Here is an 11494-nt window from a genome sequence, read left to right as displayed (position 1 = left end):
GTTTTACCAACTTTTTCAAATAAAAAGAAGATCTTCTAAAGATCTAAAAACTGCCTTATAGAGCCTTTGGGTTAAACAACAGGAATTTTAAGATTCAATATGTGTTGACTGAAGGAAGACTCCCAGGGAACCCAATACAGAGAATAGTATTCTGGAGATATTTATATATGTGTCTTTTTCTAATGTAGTGGATTATAAATGAGAACATAAGAAATTCACGAAATGTTTAAGAGGATCATGTTAGGTTAGATTTAAAGTGACTGTTACAGTTTAGATGTGAGGTGTCCCCCCAGAATTCATGTATGAGACAAGGCAAGAAGGTTGAGGGATGAAAAGATCAGGTTATGAGAACCTTAACCTAATCAGTGTGTCAATCCCCTGGTTGGGATTAACTGAGTGATGGCTGTAAGCATGGGTGTGACAGGAGGAGGTGGGTTGCTGGGGGTGTGCCTTTGTGTTATATATTATGTGAGCTGAGATTAGCTCTCTCTGCTTCCTCATGGAATGTCCCCAACTGCTTTTTTCCACCACATTCTTCCACTATGATGTTTTACCTCATCAGATGCCCCAAGGAATGAAGCTGTCTATGGACTAAGATCCCTGAAACTGCCCCCAAATAAACTTTTCCTCCTCTACTTGTTTTTGTCAGATCTTTTGGTCACAACAGCAAAAAAGCTAAGACAGAGACAAAGAAAGTAAAAAGTGGAAAACAAAACAAAACAAAACAACCTCTTTCTATCTCCAAAATGTTACAGAAAGGGAAGCAAGGAAGCAAGCAGAGAAAATATATAAATACATTCTTTTTGTGGAAAACAACAATGCAAATGGCCACTAGAGTCAAGAGCCATGAAAACATTCAAGGATAGGTATTGTTCCATACTTTCAGGTAGATTTCAGACTTGCTATGGGCAAGTGTTTGCTGTGTCCTTCCCTCTTTATTCTTTTGTGTACAAAATAATGTATATGGGTTTTCCTGTGTTTGTCTTACCAAGGTCTGTTGGAGGTGGGAGAATAAATTACATAATCTGTCATGTTATTTCATGGGACTTCATGTTCAGAGGCATAATATTCAAAGAGTTATATCCAAGTAATTTCACCTGAGGGTACTCATCTGAACCTGAAGATAGTTGATTAGTGATGGCCTAAAAATATCAAACTAAGGCTATAGAAAGATAAAACTCAGGAGTACTGAAGTAGGGCACAAATACATTTTCATGTGTGATGATGTCATTGTCAGAAGGCAGATAGATATTTTAAGATGGTGATAATGATTTCTTACACAGTGACTCTCACATTCTTCCCTTCAAGGGATGGGATTTCTATGTTATATTCCATCCTCACCCACCCTACCATGCTATCTTGAGTCTACTGAGGTTGGTAGCCATGGAGGAAGAGATAATATGTAATTTTTTTTAGGCTAGGTCATAAAAACAATACATCTCTTCCTTGAAGACTGGAACAATTATCCTGGAGTACTAAACAACTTTCAAATCCTTTAATTGCTTACTTAAATTCATTTTAGCTGATAAAGACATACAAATTGTACATAATTATGTGGTAACTTGTGATTTTTCAGTACACAATACATTGTGCAATGTTTAATCAAATTAGTCATCTCTTTCCTCAAATATTTATCATTTCTTCATAGGAAAAATAAAACATTGAAAATCCGTTTTTCTAGCTTTTGGAAATGTACAGTACAATATTATTTTCTATAGACAATCTCCTCTTTAATAACACACTAGGACTATTTTTTCCTTTCTAACTGCAACTTAATACACATTGATTAAACTTTTCCCATCCCTCAATTCCACATGAGTAAGAACATACAGTACTTGACTTTTTATGCCTGTCTTATTTCATTTAATATAGGGAATTTCATGTCCATTCATGTTGTCACTAACATGACATTATTTCATTTTTTGTGGCATTTTATATTCCATTGTGCATATATACCACATTTTATTTATCAATTCATCAGTTGATGGACACTTAGGTTGATTTTATATCTTGGCTATTGTGAATTGTGCTACAATAACCACAAGAGTGCAAACTTCTCTTTGGGAAACTGATTTCATATTTTTTTTACCTGTATAATCAGTAGTGAAAATGTTGGATCATATGGCAATTCTTTCTTTATTATTTTTGAGGAAACTCCATACCGTTTTACATAATGAATGTATCAATTTCAATTCCTACCAACTGTATATAAGAGTTCCTTCTACTCCACATTCTCACCCTAACTCAGCTCTAGTCATTTTGATAACAGTCATTTTCACTGAGGTGAAGAGATATATAACACAGTGGTTTTGATTTGCATCTCCTTCATGGTTACTGATGTTGACATTTTTTCCCCATATAACTATTGACCATTTTTACATCTTCTTTTGGGAAATGTCTATTTAGGTCTATTTCTCATTTATTAATTAGGTTATTTTGCTATTAATGTTTGAAATTTGTTATATACTCTGGATATCAACTCTTGTCAGATGTATAGTTTGAAATATTTTCTTCCATTCTGTAGGCTGTCAATGCACTCTGTTGATGGTTTTATTTGCTATGCAGAAGAATTTCAGTTTGGTGTAATCCATACACTATTTTTGCTTTTTTCCAATAGTTTGGGGTTTTTTTCCAAAATATCCTTGCCCACATCATTGTGCTGAAGCATTTTTACTGTGTTCTTACAGTAGTTTCGGTTTTCAGTATTGCTTTTATGTCTTTAATCCATTTTGGATTGGGTTTTTTCTTTTTAATTTGTGAGAGATAGAGACTTAGTTTCATTTTTTGTATGTGAACATCCAATCCTTGGTATATTTTATCTAAAATATTGTTTCTTCTGTAATGGAGATCTTACATAGAAAACCCCAAAATCCCACCCCAAAATTATTAGAACCTAATGAATGAACTCAGCAAATCTCATTGTGCCAAAAATCAGCATGCAAAAATTAATAGTGTTAGAACATCCAAATAGTAAATTATCTGAAATATAAATTGCCTTCTGTACATTTGAATTTTAACTCTTATATCACTTTTGTTATCTTATATAAGTGAAGTATCATGTTTTTAAAATTTTTGCATATGGATGTCAAATCAGTCGATATGCCTTTATTCTGGATTAAGAAGTTATTCTTAACAAATATTTATATTTTGCCAGTTGTGATGAAGCATGCCTATAATCCCAACAATTCAGGATGCTGAAGCAAGAAGATTATAAATTCTAGGCCTGCCTTGGCAAACTTGTCTAAAAAAACAAAAACAAAAAGCAAAAACAAGCAAACAAACAAAAAAACATGTTGCTCCGTGGTTCAGCATCCCTGAGTTCAACCCCCAGTACCACAAAGCAATGACACATTTTAAAAAATTCTTTAGCCAGAGTTATGTGGAATTGTCTCAGTTTATATTTAATTTTCTGAGTCTTTAATATTTTTTCTTTGGGCCCAATACTTACTTTCCGCATGTATAATTCTTGGTTCTATAACAGCTTTAAATATATTTTTTTTCAGGTCATGATTGGAGAATGATAACTTTGGTTTGTGCCTGGTCTGTGTCTCAGTTGAGGCAAATCTCTTCTACTCTTTTGTAGATGAGGTAGCTTCTGTAAGTTTTCTCTGTGTGTAAGGGTATATGTGAATACTTTCTCAAATGAATGTAGCTAGGACCCAATCCAGATTATACTAATATTGAAAACATAATGTAATTTGATATTTTTGAGTGTCTTTGGTCATGCAGCACCAGGTACACATCTGGGGCTTTTAGCTTGTTGATTGATATATTTAATAAAGCCATTCTCATGTATTGTTCTTTGTCCTTTTAAAAACAAAAGTGTTTTTCCTGAATAGTTCATCTTTTTTCCCCTCTCTTCTTTAAGCAATTATTTTCCATGCAAATCAGTCAAGCAGAAAGAGAACATTTTAGAAGCATTAGACATTGTCCTTCTATTGCTATATTTTGAAACAGAAGGAAAAAAAAAACAAACATGACATTTCATTCTCATTCTCTCAAGATTCAGTAGCTTAACTTTTAAAATAATCCTGCCTTCTTTAAAGCAAGCTGTGGCACTTAGGGACATTTTTATTGTCTATGGTTGAAGGCACTTTTAATCTACTGTGGAACCAGCTTGAGTAATTTAAGAAGGTTGTATACCTTAGCTATGTTTAAGGTCTGGTCATGTCTCTTCCTTGAAACATCTAGTGCAAGTCAAAGGGCATACAGTCTGGCTTCTTTCTTTGATATAGTATATTTCTAAAAAATAAAATGCATGTTTGTATGTTGGTAGAGGGAATTAACTTCCATATATAGTTAATCTGTATGCATTCTTTATAATATATTCTTCTATGCAGAAGAGGAGGAAGAAGTCAATTTTCTTTCATTTAATGATAATTTTTATCAATTTGTGTTTTAAACATGAATAAGCAAAGTCTTTGGGTATTAAAATATCTCCTATCTCAAAGTGAAGATAACATGTGGCCTAATCTATTACTTGGAGTCCAGGGAACCACTTAACCTGATGGTAATATATGTTTCCCTCCCATTACTTTTTGGTAAGGAGCAGTCTGCCCTTTTTGATTTATAGTTCTCATAAGAAAATTAATATAAATCATGATTAGTTTTAGGCTCAAATAATTTACATATTGAATAATATATTCAGAAAAAGCATGAGAAAATAACTATGTGTCAATATTATTTATGTATTTGACACATTTTTATAACATGGCTTTTATTTTAAATGAATCTTATGAAAATATATTTACAAGATAGATACCATTTCAGAACACCCTTTTATTTTCTAAATTGATAACCTTATTTTTTATTTTATTTTAATTTTTTTGCCTATGCCCCATTTCTAGGTTCTACCATCTAGAAAAGTTGGCCAGGTTAACAATTAATTTCATTTTGCTTAAATGCAACCTTACCTTTTCTTATCTAGGGACTATTTCTGGACCTTTGCAATTTGTGATTCCTCAAGAAAACTATTGAGACTCACTCATAAGCCACACACTTTTATAGGGGTTTTAATATCCTTCAGACTACTCTTACCAATGAAGGCTGGGATCCAGTGGATAAGACACTTCCCCTATGTTTCTGCAGGAGATGCTTCTGATTGTATTGTCATATCAACTCCAGCCACCTACAGCAGTAGCTAAGCCCAAAATGTGTTGTACTGACTTTGTCTCCTTTTCATCATCCTGTAATTTTGCTCCATGGGACAGTATTTCTTTAAAAAAATACTTCATTTTAGGCTTTACTGAAACTGATTTTTAATCTGGAGCTGGACTGTCTGGGTTCAAATTCTGGCTCCATCTCATAGTAAAAGTTTCTTTAAAATGTTGTTGGTATTTTTTGTGCCCTTGTTTTCTCATATATAATAGATGTGTTATTGTATACTTGCAGCGATATTTAAATTTAAAATTCTGTAATACGTGTAAATGACTGAGAATAGTTTATGCCTATAGGTAACATCATGATTCATGTTAGGTAATAAAAAATAATTATTGGCTGGGATTGTAGCTCAATATTGGATTGCTTGCTAGGAATGTGCAAAGCTTTGATTTAAATATATAATCCATAAAAGGTTATATTTTAAGAATTCTCATGGTCTCACAAATTATATGTAGCAAATGTTTTCATGATTTGTTTCTTACTTAATGTAAATGCTACTCTGTACACACTTCAGGCTCATTTTCTTTCATGAAACAATTTATTTTGACCTAAAATAAAATTTTAGATTGACTCTTATCTTAACTCTTCTTCTTTCTGAAAGATCTCTACTACAAAAATCACATACTAATACATTTTATACTAAAATGACTTATTTTTGTGCAATGTCTCAAAAATTGTGAGTAAAAGTTTTAATTTGACTAGCTCATGAGTTAGTTATTGACATATGAATTTCACTAGAAATTAAGTTCTAAGGTTTATTCTGTCATAAATTATTTTAACATAATAGTTTGTATGTCTGTGCATGTGTTTGTGTGTATGAAGAAAATCACAGGAAGTGCTAAAAGTTCAAATGACTATGTATACTGATGACATATTTACTTACTGTGTTGACTGCAAAAATTATTCTAATTCACCTAATGAGGCAACATGTATCTTTCTCCCCCTTGAACTTTGCTCAGCCTTATAATTTACTGTAGTCAATAAAATGGAGCAGAATTAATGGTGTGTCACATCCAAGTCTAGCCCAAGAGACCTGATACTTTTCCACTCTGAGAGTATTGTATGAACTGTACTGCTGTAAATAAGAAAATGTGTTTAAAACAGATGTTCCAGGCAGCATCATCAAGACCAAACAAATGGCAACTGGTCTTTCCTTCCCCAATATATATTGACCATGCTGACCTAAGAAACACTATCTAGATCAGCAATAATCAACCTAGTGTTGTGCAAGAAAAATGAAAAAAAAAAGAAAAAAATGAGAAAAAAGCTTTTTACATAATATTTAAAAATAATAATAATCTTAAAGCAATTTTATAATTTTCAGGCCTATTGAAGTATAATATGCAAAGAATAAAATTCACCCATTTTAGGTGTCCAGGTCTATGCATTTTGACAAATTTGTATAACCATATATCCACCATCATTATGATACTACAGAGTATGTTAATCACTCCAAAGAGTTTCCTTGAATCCATTTATAATCAAACATTCTACCACTATCAATGCTTTCATCCCTGCCAATTATTGATCTGAAATCTGGCCCAATAGGTTTCATTTTCCTAAAATGTTTAATATATAAAATCATATAGAATATAGAATTTTGGGTCTAAGTTCATCCAGAAGATTGATTTGAGATTTATATATGTCATAGTATGAATAATAGCTGATTCCTCTTAATGCTGAATAGTATTGTATTAAATGGATATACAAAAACTTATTTTCCATTAAGACTACTGAAGGACCAAATGCTTTGCCTTATTGCAAGCGTTTACCATTGTCAATGTTTTCATTTGATTAGGTAAATTGTGGCATATCACTGTGGTTTTAATTTCCTCTCTAATGACAACTGATAGAAAGCATTTTCACAAGTGCTTATCTTAACTCCATCATTTATATAGTGAGTAATTTTTCACATATTTATAGATAAATTTTTATTATGCTATTTCATTCCCTGTTAGTGATTTTTTAGGTCTCTTTGTATATACTGGTTATTAAATGTGTTTGACAAATATTTTCTTTGAGATTATAGTTGACCTCTTCTTTTTCATTACTGTTGGTTAAAGAGCAGAAGTTTGCAGGCAGGAGACAGCTCAGTGGTAGAGAGTTTACCTAGCCTGCATGAGGCCCCTGGTTAGATTCCCAGTGCAGGAGAGGGAGCAGAAAGTATTTTCGTTAAAAACTCATTGCTTTTTCTCAGAACACAGAGATATGTATAAAATAAATTCTTGAAATGTATTGATGATGATGAAAAAATTAAAAGAATAAAGTTTATATCTAGAGCTAGCAATTTGCTTTATTTAGATAGGTTTAATATTTTTCCTTCTTGTAATTTTAGTACGACAGTTTTTAAATATTTTTTTAAATTTTTAATAGACCTTTATTTTATTTATTTATATGTAGTGCTGATACTCAAACCAGGGCCTCATACATACCAGGCAATTGTGCTACTGCTGAGCCCCAGCCCCAGCTCTGTAGTACTAATTTTTCCCCTATTTTATTTAAATTTTATACAATACACTCTCAGCATCCCTTCAGATGAATCTTGTCCCCCAAGGAAAAAAAGTAAGATTTTTGAGATTTTATGCTTTAGTAGGCATTTATTCATGTGTAGTAACATCTTTAGAACACTGTCATTTCTGTTATTTCTGATAGTCCTTTCTGAATTTATCCACATAACTTGTCACATCTTAGAAAATACTTTATGTACTATTTCTAATTATATCCACACACCAGCCTTGAAGAAGGCACACTAATACCATTCTCCTCCTACTCATGTCAGATAAAAGTTGAGCTTAATTCATAAAAATGGGACATGGGACTGTCAGAAAGAGAAGCCCAGCCTTCTACTCTGCTTTTCAGTGTTCTCCCTCATACTATAAGTAATTCATGTATCACACCACAAAGTTTTCCAACATTACATTGTGAGGAGCTATGTAAAAGACGCCGGTCACTAAAGGCTACATTCTTAGTGTTTGTATGAAATCCATATAAAATTCTAGAAAAGGCAAAAACAGAGTTAACCTGCTGGCATTTCACTGGTTGCCTAATAGTGAGGCTGTGGCCATGAACTGAGGGCAAGAGGGAGCAAACACAGAGAGCTTTCTGGTGCTCACAGGAGTGCTCTGAACCTTGGTTTGGTGGGAGTTAAGTGACTATTTCCCCCAAATCACTGGGTTGTACATTTAAAATGAATGAAAACCTTTGGATACTTGCTATACCTCATAGAGCTTAACAGGTAAACATCAGAAATCTGTTACCTCTATATCATTCATATAAACATAATGTTTTGTTTAATTTTTTTTTTTTTACATTTTTTTTACCCACTGTGCTTAACCAATTAACATTCCCCTGTGTTGCTTTCAGATTTCCTGCTAACAGGCTGAGCAGGTTGATGAACATGCAGAGGCATGTGTTTTCCCCCACAAGACCTGATGCTTACATCACCAGGGTACAGTTGTGTTATTTAGAACATAGATTAAGTTCACATTTCTTCCTTGTGGAAAGTAAATGGAAAATGTACCTTAAAAGAGTACCTGGCAGTTAATGCCTCATCCTTAAGATTAGTTTACTAGGCAAGGATGAAAGCCAAGAAATGTCTACTTTATCACAAACATTTTAGTTTGTTAACGAATTTCTAGATGTTCAATCATGTTGATTTTAAAATAAGAAACTGTGAGTGCTTTGGTCAATGGGTTGAAACACTATAAAACAAGATTTTGAAAGAAGGTAAATAAAGCATGTACAAATTTAGGTTCTCCAGTTTGAAAAATATTTAAAATATAGTATATTTTATCAATGAAACTAGAAACCATCATGTTAAGTGAAAGAAGTCTGCCGCAGTCTGGCTGGGCAGAAAATCACGAGCCACTCACAGCTTTGTAGATTCAAACAGCAATTCTTTATTCCCGAACTCACACCGGCCCTCTCCAAACACGTTCTGGGGAAATTCACGTTCTCTCTCAAATCCACACCTCCACTGGGCTTCTGCCTCCCAAAAATATTGTCTGAATCCCGTGAGAACTCAAGAGGAACTCAGGCAGCAGGATACGCCCTATTCCCAGCAGGAATAACCATCCTAAACCAGGAAGGCCCTAAACCCAGATTGTCCTAAACCGGGAACTCCCTAAACCCGGATCCGCCCTGGTCCTAGAGCAAGGTCACCTTCCAGGAGTCCTTCTACTAAGCAACATGGGGTACGCTGGCAAGGAAATTGTCATACCTACTTGGCTAATGGCTCCCAGCAGAAGTCAAACTCAGATGGTCAAGAGTCTGTTTTCTCTCCTATGTGGAAGTTAGAGAAGAAAAAGAAAAAGAAAGGTAGGGATAGATCTCATGAAAATCAAAGTGAGATTAGCAGAGGAAAGAGAAAAAGGGGAGGGAGGAAAGTGCTGGGGAGTGACATTGAACAATGTATGTTATCATTTTTGTGTACATATACAGATAGGTAACAATAAATCCCATCATTATATGCAACTATAATGCACCAATAAAAACGTGGAAAAAATTTAGGTTTTCTTTCATTGTTTCTTCTTATTCCCAGGTTTGTAAATAAATTGAAATAATCATTTATTAGATAAATGAAATCTGTTTATGAAATACCGTTTAGTTTTTGATATTAACATTAATACCACTCTAAAAACTATAATGAAAAAGTATAAATACATAAAAATGTTAAAATAGCAAAATAAATACTCACAAATCTAAAATCGAGTTTCAACACCATCACTATATTTTTTTCTAAGTCTAAATCAATGTTCTTTCCAATGCCCCATTATAGATGAATTTTCACTCAAATGCTGAATATAACATCCATAGATCCCTCTGGTATTTATAAAAAAGATACTTTTAAAAATCATGATTTCAATATTTTATACCTTCAAGTAATTATAATTTTGTTATGTTATAAAATGTGCTCTTTCTCAAATTTTCTTCAATATCTACTCAAATTATTAACTTAAGGTCAATAATTTGTTTGAAATTTGTTTGATTCAGGAAACTAATTATGCACGTCACATTTTATTGGTATAACTTTAATTATTTTCAATTTATAAGCTTACTATGTTGTTTCCTCCACTTACATTTTATTTAGTAAAGAAACTCAGTGCATTAATCATAAAAAGTTTTGCATATTCAAGAATTTTTCTCACTTCATCTTTTGTGTAACTTAAAGTGGCATGTAGATCCTTTTATTTCTGTGAACAAGTAGTTCCATGTTAGAAGGCTGATTTAGGTTTTATCTTACTTTTTTTAAGTGTACTTAATAGGAAGAGCTGTATGCTGTTGTTTTTTACATCAAAGGGATATCATATTTGTTTTCATTATTATTACTAAAAATATGATCAGTGAAAATAATTTAAGATGTCTTTGTATTCCTTTTTACTTTCTCTCTCTCTCTCTCTCTCTCTCTCTATATATATATATATATATATATATATATCCTTAAAATAATAAATTTCCTACAATGTGTACTTTAATAAATTATAATAAAAAATTTCCTACAATGTGTATTTTAATAAATTATAATAAATTATAATTTATTAAAGTATTTTATAATAATAATAAATTATAATTTATTAAAGTACACATTGTAGGAAATTTATTATTTTAAGAATTCAGAATGATACAGAATCCTTCACAAATTTTCATGTTGTCCTTAGGCAGGAGCCATACTAATGTCTGTTTTATTTCAAATTTTGTTATGTGCTGGCATAGCAACACCTTACCTTTCTCTTTATGCTTAGGGTATACATGACTGTCTTGCTTGTCTATATTGCAAAATTTCTGAATTGTATACTCTTATTTAATGAGTAGATGTGATGACCTTTAATATTTTTTATTAAAAGTAATATTTCAAAATACAAATTTTGAAATTGTCAATTTGTTAATAATGTTTATTTGTCATGAATTTTTCACAAATTATATGTGATTAAAATCATTAATTTTATCTTTTATTGCTTCTATGAGTTACAGTTAAAAAGCTGCATGTTTGTACTCTCAGGTACTCTGGAGTCTGAGGTTGAAGTGTTACAAGTTCAAGCCCAACCTGAAAAGTTTAGCAAGACCCCGTCTTGAATAAAAAGGGCTGTAGTTCAATGGTAAAGCACCCCTTGGGTTCAATCGTCCTCACTGAAAAAAAAAAAAAGAAAGAATTTTTGCCCTAGTTTTGTAATTTTCGATAAATTACTCACATTTTCTTGTAACATTTGTGTGTACAATATGAAAATAATTTTGTTTATTATCATAATTATACCTTTATTCCAACACCCATTATTATTAAAAGTATATTTTTTCTTACTGGTATCTGATGTTACATGTTTAATATACTAAAGTTCTG

The 11494-nt window shown here is 32.2% G+C and overlaps 1 pseudogene; it reads right to left on the bottom strand.

Annotated features, from left to right (window-relative positions):
* Positions 1-10776: 10776 nt before the first annotated feature.
* Positions 10777-10877, bottom strand: LOC143400551 (U6 spliceosomal RNA; annotated as a pseudogene).
* Between the last annotated feature and the right edge of the window lie 617 nt (positions 10878-11494).

The sequence above is a fragment of the Callospermophilus lateralis genome, chromosome 5 (assembly GCF_048772815.1).
Source record: "Callospermophilus lateralis isolate mCalLat2 chromosome 5, mCalLat2.hap1, whole genome shotgun sequence".
NCBI classification, from domain to species: domain Eukaryota; kingdom Metazoa; phylum Chordata; class Mammalia; order Rodentia; family Sciuridae; genus Callospermophilus; species Callospermophilus lateralis.
Note: the sequence above shows the minus strand (reverse complement) of the source record. Positions and strands in the feature narration are given on the sequence as shown.